The sequence below is a fragment of the Mandrillus leucophaeus genome, unplaced genomic scaffold (genome assembly GCF_000951045.1).
Source record: "Mandrillus leucophaeus isolate KB7577 unplaced genomic scaffold, Mleu.le_1.0 Scaffold225, whole genome shotgun sequence".
Taxonomy (NCBI): domain Eukaryota; kingdom Metazoa; phylum Chordata; class Mammalia; order Primates; family Cercopithecidae; genus Mandrillus; species Mandrillus leucophaeus.
The window spans coordinates 307,557-321,442 of NW_012102310.1; the positions used below are offsets into that span (position 1 = coordinate 307,557).

Here is a 13,886-nt window from a genome sequence, read left to right on the forward strand (position 1 = left end):
GGACATTCCCTAACAATTGCCATAGTCTAAATGTAATGTTATGAAGGCCACATAATGGTGGCAAAAAACTGGAATAAACAGGAATAAACAAATGGGGACAAAATTACAAAGAAAGACTAACCAGAACTAGGAGAAGAGAAAGAGAAGGCAAAATCAAAAGCTATTTCCCTTTTGAAACCTATGAGACTGTGAATATAGCATTGCTATTAATAGTAATAGGAAAGACATAAAGATAAATGCTTTGGGGCTCAAAGATATGTGAGGTTTGCAGTTTTTTAAATTTGAACGGCCAATCCAGTTGGAAGTGTCAAGGTAGCTGGTCAGAGAATAGAAGAAAAATACTTATGGGAGGATTTGGGAATTGGCACAAAGATGTCACTGACACTGAAGAAGTAGATGTGTTCTTCGTGGGAGAAAGTACAGAGATTAAGCTTCTATAAATGGCTAAGGATAAAAGTTTCAAAAATATTTCTATTTAGCAGGTGGGGGAGGAAAAAGAGGCATCTAAAGAGACAAAACTCTGGCAGCTGGTATATCGTTCACTTGCCTGTGAGCCGTGAGCCCTCTGCACTTTGCCCACTCCAGTTCTACTCTGTCTGATGCTTCCACCATGGCCCAAGCTGGCATAACACTGATTGGACTGGCTGTCATGGGCCAGACCTTAATTTTGTGCATGAATGACCATGGCTTTGTGGCTTGTGCTTTTAATAGTACAGTCTCCAAAGTTGATGATTCCTTGGCAACAAGGCAAAGGGGACCAAAGATGTTGTTCAGTCCTTGAAGAAGATGGTCTCCAAGCTGAAAAAGCCACAGGCATATCATCTTTCTTGTGAAGGCTGGTCAAGCTGTTGATGATTTCGTGAAAAAATTAGTATCATTGTTACACACTGGTGACAATATCATTGATGGAGGCAATTCCAAATATAGGGATGCCACAAGATGATGTAGAGACCACAAGGCCAAGGAAATTTCATCTGTGGAGAGCAAAGTTAGTGCTGGAGGAAAAGGATCCCAGTATGGCCTATAACTCATGCCACGAGGGAACAAAGAAGTTGGCCCCTATCAAGACAATCTTCCAAGGCATCACTGCAAAAGAAAACTGAAGAACTTTTCTCTGACGGGGTGGGAGAGGAGGGGGCAGGCCACTTTGTAAAGATGGTGTACAATAGGATAGAGTATGGGGCTATCTATGCAGCTGATCAGTGGGGCTTACCACCTGATGAAACAGGTGCTGGGCATGGAGCAAAACAAGATAGCATAGGATTCTGAGGATTGGAGTAAGACAGAGCTCGACTCATTCTTGATTGAAATCAAAATAAGAAGAGAGAGGCCTTTGAGGACTAGAATAAGACAGAGGTCCATTCATTCTTGATTGAAATCACAGCCAATATTCTAAGATACTGATGGCAAATACCTGCTGCCAAAGATCAGGGACAGCGCGGGACAGAAGGGCACCAGGAAGTGGATCACCATCTCCACCCTGGAAGATGGCATTCCTGTCACCCTCAATGGAAAAGCTGTCTTTGTTCAGTGCTTATCCTCTCTGAAGGATGAAAGAATTCAAGTTAGCAAAAAGCTGAAGGGTCCTCAAAAGAGTTAGTTTGATGGTGATAAGAAATCATTCCTGGAAGACATTCGGAATGACCGCTATGCTTCCAAGATCATCTCTTATGCTCAAGGCTTTATACTGCTAAGACAGGCAACCAGTGAATTTGGCTGGACCCTCAATTATGGTCATATTGTCCTGATGTGGAGGAGAGAGGCTGCATCATCAGAAGTGTATTTCTAGGAAAGATAAAGGATGCATTTCATCAACACCCGGAACTTAAGAACCTATTATTAGACGACTTCTTTAAGTTGGCTGTTGAAAATTGCCAGGACCGCTGGTAGCAGGTGGTCAGCACCAGGATCTGAGCCAGCATTCCCATGCCCTGTTTCAACACTGCTGTCTCCTTCTGTGATGGATACAGACACGAGATGCTCCCAGCCAACCTCATCCAGACCAAGCGGGATTACGTTGGGGCTCACGTCTATCAATGCTTAGAAAAACAGGGACGGTTTACTCACACCAATTGGACAGGCCATGGTGGCAGTGTGTCATGCTCTTCACATAATGCCTAATCCTGCTGTTTCTGTTACCCGTCACAATTCCATAGACCAGGCCGTTTCATGTATCACACAACCACACAACACCACTTAATGGTCCTCTGTTCTATTTTCTGCTCAGATCTTTTAAAATAAAAGAATGTAAGAGACTCCCGGAGAAGTCACATAGAGTTTATTTATAAAGTAGCTCTGTGAGAACCATCATGCCCTCCACCCTTGCCTCTTGGGACTGACCGGGAGCTGATAATGTGCACGAGAGTGAGAACCAACCCGTTGAAGCAGTCGTTCCCAAGGGCTCCCTGTGGACTAGTGAGGTTCCTCTCATGCAAATAGGAAGACTTGCTACAATTTGGTCAAACTGGAATCTTTCTATCATGTAGCTGAATTCCTTTTTTCCTTTACTCAATAAAAGCTACATTTTATTAAAAAAAAAGAAAGACAAAATTTTGAAAGGGTGTCGAGAAAGTTTCATGGCAGAGATACGCATTTCAAGAAAAGAGCTGGTCAGCTGTGTCACAGACGCATTTAAAAACCAAGGGGAAACTGAAGGCTGATGACATTATGGTGAACATACTGGAAAGGAATTAAAGCAGCTTGTGATAAGTTGAAGGCAAATTTGAAGGAAGATCACTTGGTGACAGTCCTCTAGGGATTGTGGCAATGACACCTTATATTTCATCTCCAGTTCAGCCCAAACAGATGGCACAAATGAGAATTTTCTCATATGAGGATTTCATCTGGGTTTATAACCTAGTCAGTTCTATTTCTTTATTTGCCTCCAGAAGGGCTAGAAGCAAACCCCATCTGCATTCCCAGGGGAGGCAGGAAAAGGCTCATTAACAAGATGTTTGAGATGGCCCTGCTTGCAGTTTTGCAAAGAAACGTTATGTATTAGCAGTGTAATATGTTACACAGTACAGTCTCTCACCACCACAGACCCAGGAATTAGTGCTTTATAGTATAGCTATATTTTAAATAAGACATAATTAGTATCAGAACTGTCAGATTTCAGCATCTTAAAATTAGATATTAAAAGTAAGGCTGATAAAATTATTTTTGCATCAAATATTAAAAGATGGTTTCCTGTAAGAAATATAAATATGGCATATCTTAATTTTCAAATTTAGCAAAACTGAAACCAAACCTTCCCGTAGTAATCTCTCTATATTATACAAAAGTTCTCTCTAGTCTATCCCAGAGGTTTTAAATTAAGTGTAAAATTAACATATTTAATTTCTGTCAAATATTTCATGTTTCCTTCTTGATGTATGGCACTCCTCTAGATTTTATGAATATATTCTGAATTTTACTATTGCTATTTCAAATACCTTATCATATTTAGATACACTGTATGATGCATTAGAAATTGATGAAGAAATGAGACTACAATTTGATTAATTATAGGCCAGAGGTTTTAATTATGCCTTTCAGTTAATCAAAGTAATTTCCTCTGTTATAACAGAAGTAATCCTTTTACAGACTCTTTTTTTCTTTTTGAGATGGAGTCTTACTCTGTTGCCCAGGCTGGAGTGCAATGACGCGACCTCGGTTTTACAAAAACGAAAAGGCTTTATAATCCTAGGCTTACTTTTACTCACCATTGTTTACTAATTGAAGTTTAGAAATACTTAATGCAAGCAATGGTTATGGTTTATTATTATTATTATTATTATTATTATTTGAGACAGGGTCTCACTCTGTCACCCAGGCTGGAGTGCAGTGGTGCAATCTCAGCTCACTGCAACCTCTGCCTCCTGGGTTCAAGCGATTCTCCTGCCTCAGTCTCCCTAGTGGCTGGGGCTACAGGTGCCCGCCACTGTGCCCGGCTAATTTTTGTATTTTTTGTAGAGATGGGGTTTCACCATGTTGGCCAGACTGGTCTTAAACTCCTGATCTCAGGTGATCTGCCCGCCTTGGCCTCCCAAAGTGCTGGAATTACAGGTGTGAGCCACAGTGCTTGGCCCTTTTACAGACATAATTTTTATGCATAGGCAATAATCCTACATTTATAGAGTTATATCTAATTATAAATAGCAGAGCATTACATTGAACTAACCCCAGCATTCTCATAATGACTAAAGGTCAGTAACCAAACCAAGCCCAGGAATGTGGCTGGGCTCCAAGAATAATCTAGAATGATCCAGGTTTTGTCCATGCTCCATTCTGATCTTCAATTTCATTGTTTTCTTTCTCTGAGGACTAGCTTTCTCTAATCCCAGTCAACATACAAAACATGGAGAACAGTAGCTCCCTGATTCTGTGTGTTAGAATTCAGTCATTCAGGAAGAAACTAAATGTACTCTTTCTGTTCCAATTTTAAAATTCCTAGGCAAAAAAACTGACTATTTTCATCAGTTGTCCATTACTAGATGAGTCAACTCTGGCCAAGGAGTGGGTACACATTGGAGAATAGGGTTTCACCAAACCTATCAACAGGAGACAGGAGCCATGGACATGTAGGGCTCAATGGCTGCCCTGGATCTACGGCCATTATGATGAAGACGTGATGTGCACCTACACACCAACACACCAGAGACTGTCCTAAAGAGTGATAACTTAATTCAGTCACTTTAATTTTTTTAAAAAATCAATTTAAAAAAATCAATTTGCTTAGAAGAAAACTACAATCATAACTATTACTTGGGTCTGTTTAAACTATTTTATTTTTAAAATCTTTCTGATTTTGGTGATGCATAAACACACTGTGGTTATTTTTATTTGCCTATTGGGAATTCTGATGAAAAATTAGGTGAGCAAAGGGACATGTTTTTAAACTATAAGACAGCTGGTCTTATTCAGTCACTGAGTGATAAGGAGGGACGTTTAAGGCTTAGAATTCTTGGTTGTTGTAGAAGATACTTGAGTTGCTGACTTTCTCCTTTCATGTTTGCTTTCCTGCCCTGCAAAAACAAGAAAGTGAAATCCTTCTTATATCCTTGAATCCCTGGAAGCCCCAGGTGGTCCTGTTACTCAGTTCTGGTGAATGGGATATAAGTGAAAGACTATTGCTGCTTCCCCTTCTGTTCTTCCTTCTGCCTGAAATCCTGGAGGGATACCTGAGGTGCATCAGCCACCCCTAAGGATGGAAGAGAAGGGGGGAAAAGAAGAGAAAATGAGAAAGTATGGACTGCCTGTGCTTGGAGTCCTCTTGTATGAGGCAGAAACATTCCTTAATTGATACAAGCCACTCTGGGTTTTTTTGTAAAACTCATAGCTGAGCACAATACACTAGATATAGCTATCCCAGCATCAGGAAAGTGGCAAGAATTACTGAAACTTGGTACCTAAAGGTAGCCAATTACTACTGCAAATCTTTTTGCCCTTGTGATGGTTCATGTTATGGGTCAACTTGATTAGGGCATAGGATGCCCAGATATTTGGTTCAACATTATTCTGGGCATGTCTGTGAAGGTGTTTCTGAATGGGATTAACATTTGAATTAGCAGACTGAGTAAAGCAGATTGCTTTTTCTAATGCAGGTAGGTCTCATCCAATCAGTTAAAGAACTCAATAGAGCAAAAAGACTGAATAAGAGGGAACATCTCCTGCCTGACTGCATGAGCTGAAACCTTGGTCTTTTCCTAGTTTTGGACTCGAAATGAAAAATAGACCCTTGAGTCTCAATACTGCCAGCTTTAAGACTGGAACTTACACTACTGGCTCTCCTGGTTCTCAGACCTTTGGACTCAGGCTGGAACTACATTATCAACTCTCCTGAGTCCCAGCTTACCAGGGATCTTGTACTGGGGGCTGCAGATCTGAGACTTCTCAGCCTCCATAATCATGTCAGCCAAATCATAATAAATGTCTCTCTGTCTTCTAATTTTTCTTTCTCTAGAGGCCCTTGACTATTTGGGAGGTGTGGTAGGCTGAATAACAGCCCTCCCAAAGATATCCACATCCAAAATCCCCAAAGCCTGTGAATATGTTACATACATGGTTAAAGAGACACTGTAGATGTGATTAAGTTAAGTATCTTCAGATGGGGAGATTATCCTGAATTATCTGGGTATTCACAAGGGTTCTTGTAACAGAGAAATAGGTAGGTCAGAGACATGGAAAGAAGATATGGAGCTGGAAACAGAGTTCAGAGAGGAAAGAAGATGCTACCCTGCTGACTTGGAAGACAGAAGAAGGGGCCTTGAACCAAGGAGTGGAGGTAGCCTCTAAAAATTGTAATAGGCCAGAAAATGGATTGTTACCTATCACCTCCTAGGCAGCCTTGTGGACCCATTTTTTTTACTTCTGACCTCCATAGTTACAAAATGTTAAACTTGTGTGTTATACTACTAAGTGTGTTGTAATTTGCTAGGGTAGCAGTATGAAACTGACATAGGGGATTTGATTAACAGTATAAATGCAACTGGACTCTGGCAAGAGTTCCTAAAGAATCACACAACCTCTAGTCACCCCTCAAATCCATTCAGGACACAGTGGGGTCAGCATGTGAGCATGCCCTTTCAGGAGATTAAAAGTTTCCTTTTTGATCTAATAAGAATAGCAATGTAGACTAAATGGCAAATTTGGTTTCTTATATCCAAAATTGAATTTTGAACTCAGCTACCAAGGAGTGTTTGTGACTAGGTTGTATCTACTGAGTAGAAATTTCATTCATGTGACATTTGACATAGAACTCTCTAGATGCATGATTAATTTTTGCAGATCAAGTATTACCTCATTATCAGATGTGTAGAAAGTAACAATGTAATTATAATGCAGCTATTTTCAGTGCAGTCTGCCAGGTTATTTCTCTGCCAAATCATTATGCCCTGGGAAACAGCACGTGGCATTATCAAAACAAGTTTGCTCTTGTGAGCAGTCAGTTCAGGTAACTGCATCTTTATTATTGACAGTTCCCTTAGGAAATTTGGGTCCTGAGTTCTGTTATGCTCTGGAACTGCAATTCATTAAAGTTTCCATCCTGAGCCAGTTTTAATTAAACTGTGCTCCTTTTCTCTTTAGTGTCACATAGCTCATTTTCCCTAGCAGGTTAGAGTTATTATAGAAATCCAGCTGTTGAATTAACCTGAGACCCCTTCCTATTTGTCATTTTAAGAAATCTCCTGTCAATTTACAAGTTTAGCAGATGAATGAGCATAAAATGTACCAGCTTCCATAACAAGAACATGAAAAGCAGGAAAGGAAAATGAAAAAGAAAGGAAATACTAGGTAGCATCTCAGTCTGCATCTTTTAGAAAATAAAACTAGTACTTGGAGGCATTCATAAGCTGATGTGATGTTTATGGCAATAATACTAGGTGATACATTTAATGTCTTAAATATAGGTTTTTTCAGCTCTTTTCATTCTGAAATTAAACTGCCTTGTAATTGGTACAGTATGATATGATGGACTAATTTCTGGACAATTCATAATTTTTCATCCCCTTTCCAATAGGATTCTCTTAACTGGCTATAATCATTCTTTATTTTATGCACAAAGTAAAAGAGATTTGTTTGTTTGTTACTTACGTGTTTTCACTGACAAGCAATAATGCATCATTAACTGCATCTCTTGTTAGTTGTCATTATCAGTTTGCAGAGTGATAACTTTGTCTCAGCAACACAGGTTCTCCCTCATTATGGGTAAGAATAAAAGAGCCTCTTTGTTCATTCAACAATCTAATAAATATTCATCGAGCGCCTTCTTTGTGAAAGGCCTAGTGCAAGACAATGCATAGAATATAAAACTGTCTAAGATAGGCTCTATTTTCTGGTAATTTATTGAGGTAACTTACACATGTTGACTCTCAGGGACTCAGGGACTCTTCATTGCATTTCCTTTTTTCCCCCTTCCCCTTCACAATGTTTGGGAAAGAGGAGTTGATAATAGAAAATCTGAAGGAGGTGGGCTGGGTGTCATGGCTCACACCTCTAATCACAGCACTTTGGGAGACCGAGATGGGTGGATCGCTTGAGCTCAGGAGTTCCAGACCAGCCTGGGCAACATAGGCAAAATCCTGACTCTACAGAAAATATAAAAATTAGCTGAGCATGGTGCTGTGCACCGGTAGTCCCAGCTACTCAGGAGGCTAAAGTGGCAGAATCACTTGAGCACCGGAGGTTGAGCCTGCAGTCAGTCTTGATCATGCCACTACACTCCAACCTGAATGACAGAGATCCTGTCTCAAAAAAACAAAAACAAAAAAGTCTGAAGGAATAGTGATTAGTTAAGAAGCATGGTCTAGTCATGAGGTTATTGTAGGGACAAATAAGACGATAGGAGTAAAAAGAAAAATAAAGTCACATTTAAAAAGAAAGATCCAAAAGGACTCGGCAACTGATTGGCTATATAGGCAAATATGTGGATACATTTTAAAAACCAGTGTTTCCTCTAGTTTCTTTAAAATACATATGACTGTTTAAAGCAAATATTAAAATATGGTCTTATGGGATTTAGTACGATAGATATAGATATATGTAATACACATGAAAATTATAGCATAAAAGACTAAGGTGACAATAAATGAAATATCCCCCATTGCTATAAAAATTGTTACATTAACGTGAATTGGCATAATATTTATTTTAACTATGCTATGAAAAGTTAAGGATGTATATTTTAATTCTTACAGCAACCCCTAAGATTTAATGCAAGGAGATATAGCTAAAAAGCAATAGGTAAATTAAAATACAATTCTAAAAATTATTCAAATAAGCTAAAAGATAAAAGGAAAGAAGAAATAAAGGAAAGAAAAATATATAGAGATTGACATACAGAAAACAAATAATAAAAAGGCAGACCTAATTAACCCTGTCAATAATTACATTAAATATTAAAAATTCATACAGTCCAGTTGTATGGATAGTGTACCCATGCACTCCAATCCTTTTAACTCCAGTTGAAAGGCAGAAATTTTCCTGGCTAACGCGGTGAAACCCCATCTCTACTAAAAATACAAAAAATTTGCCGGGTGTGGTGGCGGGCGCCTGTAGTCCTAGCTACTCGGGAGACTGAGGCAGGAGAATGGCGTGAATCCAGGAGGCAGAGCTTGCAGTGAGCCGAGATTGCGCCACTGCACTCCAGCCTGGGACACAGTGAGACTCCGTCTCAAAAAAAAAAAAAAAAGGCAGACATTTTTAGAATTAATTAAAAACAAAGCAAGGCTCAACTATTTTATGTCCATATGAGATGAATTTTAAATATGAAGATGTAGATAGGTTGAAATTAAATGGAAACAGAGATGGCATGCAAACAGAAAGGCTGAAGTGGCTATTTAATATCAAGTAGACTTTAAGACAAAAAGTGTTATCAGAGATAAATAAGGAAGTTTGATCTGATAAAATTGTCAATCCATCAGGAAGATATAACAATTATAAATGTGTATGCATCTAATAGCAAGGCAACAAAATACATGAAACAAAGATTGACAAAATTAAAAAGAGAATTAACTCCATGAACATAGTTGGAGACTTCAAATCCCACTCTCAGCAAGTAATAGAACACCCAAATAGACACTCAGCAAACATATAAGAGAGTTGAACAACATTATTAATCATTTTATTCTAATTGCCATTTACAGAACAGAACATCCAGAATCAGCTGAATACACGTTCGTTTCAAGTACACATGGTATGTTCATAAAGGAACTATATTCTGGGGTATAAAAGAAGTCTAGTAAATTTCAAGAGGATTGAAATTATACAGAGGATGTTCTCTGAACACAAAGGAAAAATTAATTAGAAAACAATAATGTGTCTAGAAAACATCCTAAAATATGAAAATTAACACAATGCTAAATAAGCTAGAGGACAAAAAACTGATAATAAGAATTAGAATATACTTTGAATTGAAAAACAACTAACAAATACAACATATCAAAATATGTAGAATGCAACTAAACTAGTACTTATAGAGAAATATATGGCTTTAAATAATTCTATTACAATAAAAGAAAGGTCTAAAATAAATGACTGAAGATCCCTCTTGAGAAATTATAAAAAGAGAAAAGCACAAGAAGAGTATACAGAAGGAAGAAAATAATAAAGTTAAGGGCAGAAATCAATGAAAGAGAAATATGATAGAAAAACACAGCCAAAAGTTATTTCTTTGAAAAGTTCAGAAAGATTTATAAACCCTAGCTATACTAACTTAAGAAAAAACAAACAATGAATGTCACTGTTGAGAACAAAAGAGTGGTTATTACTAAGATAGAATAGACATTCTATCTTGGGATAGATAATAGGATAGCATAATGAGGGAATATTATTAACAATTTTATGCCAACAAATTGACCAATTCTGATGAAATGAACACATTTTTTGAACAACAAAATGTACAAAAACTGACACAAGATAAAAATCTGAAGTGTCCTATATCTATTAAGGAAAACTAATATCATTACTGAACTCTTTCTTCAGAGACTATTCCAGGCCCATGTAGTTTCACTGATGAATTCTAACAAATATTTAAGGAAGAAATAACAACATTCTTAAACACATTATTTCAGAAAAGAGAGAGCAGGAATGATATCAATTCATTTTATGATAATAGCACAATCTTAATCCTTAAACTGACAAAGACTTTTTTAAAAATTATGCATCATATTTCTTTTTTTTTTTTTTTGAGATGGAGTCTTGCTCTGTCATCCAGGCTGGAGTGCATTGGGGTGATCTTGGCTCACTGCAACCTCTGCCTTCTGGGTTCAAGTGACACTCCTGCCTCAGCCTCCCAAGTAACTGGGATGACAGGCGTGTACCACCATGCCCTGCTAATTTTTGTATTTTTAGTACAGACGGGGTTTCTCCATGTTGGCCAGGATGGTCTTGAACTCCTGACCTCAGGTGATCTGCCTGCCTTGGCCTCCCAAAGTGCTGGGATTACAGGCATGGGCCATCGCACCCAGCCTATGCATCATATCTGTAATAAAGATAGCCTTAATTTCCTTAACTAAAATATTAGCAAATCAAATACATCAATATATATGTAAAGAACAATTACAAGGAGGATTTATCCAAGAAATGTAAGATTATATGACATTCTAAAATCAATATAATTCTTCATGTTTTCAAAAAATGATAAAAACCATATGATTCTTTCATTAGAAGCAGAAAAATATTGACAAAACTCATCATTTATCCATGTCAAAACTCTCAACAGACTAAAACTAGAAGAAACTTGGGCACAGTGATGCATACCTGTAGTCCTAGTTACTTGGAGGCTGAGGTGGGAGGATCGCTTAAGCCCAGGAGTTTGAGTCCAACCTAGGCAACATACCAAGACCTTCATCTAAAATTAATAAAAGAATGAATAATAATTTTAAAAATTGTCCTTCTGGGCTGGTCTAAAAATATTTGGAAGGAAACTTCAATTTGTTAAAGAATATCTATAAAATCTTACGGGTAGCATTGTACTTAATGAAAAATATTGATTACATTCCCCCTAATATTGGAAATAAGCCAATAATGACCCTTTTCATCTCTTTTACTCACAAGTCTTTTGGAGGCCCTTAACAATGTAATAAAAGGCAAAAAAAAAAAAAAAAAAAACATTTAAAAAAAATACAGATTTGAAAAAATGTAAAACTTTTTCTACCTGTAGGTGATGACTGTTTATGCAGAATATCCTAAGCAATCTACAAAAGCACTACTAAAACTAATATGTAAGAAAAAGGAAAATGGCAGTTAGGAGGGAGGACTGACTTGCAACTCCCACTAAGACAGAAAGAGTAGCGTCATGACAGACAGAGACCCACATCATGAACTTTTGCCTCAAGAACTACTGCAGGAACATACCAGGAAAGCCAAGAGAATCCACAGACCCTTTGAAGGAGGAGGATTGCCACTGGCCACTGTAGGCTACATAGGACTGCTGAGTAACTCCAAAGGCAAAGGACATAATCCCTTGGGAGCTTTATGACCCTGCCTACTGCCTGAGAAATCTGAATATTTATCCAAACTCCACCCTAGGGCAAGCTTATATTCTCCCTATATAACTGCAGTTGATGTGCTCTTAAAAGCGCCACCTCCTGCCTGGAGGCTAACCAACATAAAACCAGTACAAAACCAAAAACACAACCAAGACCCTCAAGGAGTCCACTTCACTACCCTGCTACTTCCACCACAACAGGTGCTGGTATCCATGGCTGAGAGACCTAAAAACAGATCATACCACAGGACTTTTTGCAGACTTAGCCAGTATTAGCCCAGAGCCTGGTAGCTCTGCTGGGTGGCTAGATCCAGAAGAGAAATAACAATCACTGCAGTTTGGGTCTCAGAAACCCCATCCCTAGGGGAAAGTGGAGAGCATCACATTAAGGGAGCACTCTGTGGGACGAAAGAATTTGAATAGTAGCCCTTGAGTCCCAGATCTTCCCTCTGACATAGTCTACTCAAATGAGAAGAAACCAGATAAACACATCTGGTAATATGACAAAACAAGGTTCTTTAATATCCCCAAATGATCACACTAGCTCACCAACAATGGTTCCAACCCCAGACGAAATCTCTCTGAATTGCCAGAAAAAGAATTCAGAAGGTTGACTACTAAGCTATTCAAGAAGGCACCAGAGAAAGGTAAAGTCCAACTCAAAGAAATCAAAAACATGATATAGGACATGAATGAAAAAATCTCCAGTGAAATAGATAACATTAAATTTTAAAAAATTTCAACTTCTGGAAATGAAGGACACACTTAGAGAAATGCAAAATGCACTGGAAAGGCTCAGCAATAGTATTGAACAAGTAGAAGAAAGAACTTCAGAGCTCAAAGACAAGGCTTTTCAATTAACTTAATCCTTAACAAAGACAAAGCAAAAAGAATTTTAAAAAATAAGTAAAGCTTCCAGGAAGTTTGAGATTATATTAAACAACCAAATCTAAGAATAACTGGTATTCCTGAGGAAGAAGAGAAATCTAAATGTTTGGAAAACATATTTGGAATAATCAAGAAAAACTTCCCCAGCCTTGCTAGAGATCTAGACATCCAAATACAAGAAGCTCAAAGAACATCTGGGAAATTAATTTGCAAAAAGTCATTGCCCAGGCACATAGTCATCATGTTATCTAAAGTCAAGATGAAAAAAATAATCTTAAGAGCTATGAGGCCAAAGCATGAGGTAACCTATAAAGGAAAATCTATCAGATTAACAGCAGATTTCCCAACAGAAACCCTACAAGCTAGAAGGGATTAAGGTCCTACCTGTGGCCTCCTTAAACAAAACAATTATCAGCCAAAAATTTTGTATCCAGTGAAAGTAAGCTTTATAAATGAAGAAAAGATACAGTCTTTTTCAGACAAACACATGCTGAGAGAATTTGCCACTACCAAGCCAGCACTACAAGAACTGCTAGAAGGAGCTCTAAATCTTGAAACAAATCCTCAATATACACCAAAATACAATCTCCTTAAAGCATAAACCTCACAGGACCTATAAAACAACAACACAAGGGGGAAAAAATAAACCAAGTTATTCAGGCAACAAATAGCATGATGAATAGAATAGTTCCTCACATCTAAATACTAATGTTGAATGTAAATAACCTAAATGCTCCACTTAAAAAAATACAGAATGGCAGAATGGATTAAAATTTCACCAACCTAGTATCTGCTGTCTTCAAGAGATTCACCTGACACATAAGGACTCACATAAACTTAAGGTAAATGGATGGAAAAAGGTATTCCATGCAAATGGACATCAAAAGTGAGCAGGAAAAGCTATTCTTATATCAGACAAAACAGGCTTTAAAGCAACAGCAGCTTAAAAAGAGAAAGAGTGATATTATATAATGATAAAAGGACTAGTCCAACAGGAAAATATCATAGTCCTGAATACATATGCCCC

General features: G+C 37.9%; 1 pseudogene; it reads left to right on the forward strand.

Annotated features, from left to right (window-relative positions):
- The first annotated feature begins 610 nt into the window (after positions 1-610).
- On the forward strand, positions 611-2,121 carry LOC105540704 (annotated as a pseudogene).
- Positions 2,122-13,886: the final 11,765 nt, after the last annotated feature.